General features: G+C 36.6%; 1 non-coding gene across 1 annotated transcript; it reads left to right on the forward strand.

Moving 5' to 3' along the window:
* Window positions 1–506: 506 nt before the first annotated feature.
* Window positions 507–613, forward strand: LOC139183749 (U6 spliceosomal RNA). Its single transcript, XR_011567366.1, has one exon. It is a non-coding gene; the product is annotated as a U6 spliceosomal RNA (small nuclear RNA).
* Window positions 614–958: the final 345 nt, after the last annotated feature.

The following is a 958-nucleotide window of genomic DNA, read 5'->3' on the forward strand; positions in this document are numbered from 1 at the left end:
TTTGAACAACATTTAGGGACGCTGACACCCCCAGTTGAAAATCCTTGTATAACTTTATGGTCACCCTTCCATATCCGTGGTTCCTCTATATCTGCAGATTTAACCAACATGGATCATGTAGTACTGGAGTATGTATTTATTGAAAAAAATCCGCATTAAGAGAACCCACGTAGTTCTGACCTGTGTCATTCAAGGGTCAACTGTAAAATGCAAACATTATGACTTATAGCATGAGTTTAGGAATTAAAATGCCTGCATTTGAATTTTCTATACTTGACTCTGATCTTCGGCACACACATAACATAGGCCAATAATGGTACCCACATCAAAGGATTGCTACGAAGTTTAGGAGGGTTAATACTTGTAAAGAGCTTAGAAAAGTTCCAGCACCTAATATACATGTCTAATAAATATTAGCACTGAGAATGACATTCTTTTTTCCTTACCCACAAATAACACTATGATATCATGTAATGGCAGAGTTGTCAAATCAAAACTAATTTTCTGTGCTCGCTTCGGCAGCACATATACTAAAATTGGAACCATACAGAGAAGATTAGCATGGCCCCTGCGCAAGGATGACACGCAAATTCGTGAAGCGTTCCATATTTAAAACAAAACAAAACAAAACAAAACTAATTTTCCTAAGATGGCTATCATCATCATCATCATTATATCTCATAAGCACATGGCAGATAAACAGTATTTCTTTCCATGAAGAAGGAGCTCCAGGTATGTTACACTAGTGTTGCCTCTCTGCCTACTCACTTACTCCTATTAATTCATTCAATGAACACCTTATTTGTGGCAGGTAATTTTCCTAAGCATTGGCAATACAGCAGTGAACAAACTGCTGCAGAGAAAGAATTTGTAGGAAAAAACTCTGCCTTCTTGAAGCCTATATTCAAATGGATGTTGTATTTCCTGCATGTTCTGATTATATTTAGTATTTTGATGA

The sequence above is a fragment of the Bos indicus genome, chromosome 6, assembly GCF_029378745.1.
Source record: "Bos indicus isolate NIAB-ARS_2022 breed Sahiwal x Tharparkar chromosome 6, NIAB-ARS_B.indTharparkar_mat_pri_1.0, whole genome shotgun sequence".
Lineage (NCBI taxonomy): Eukaryota > Metazoa > Chordata > Mammalia > Artiodactyla > Bovidae > Bos > Bos indicus.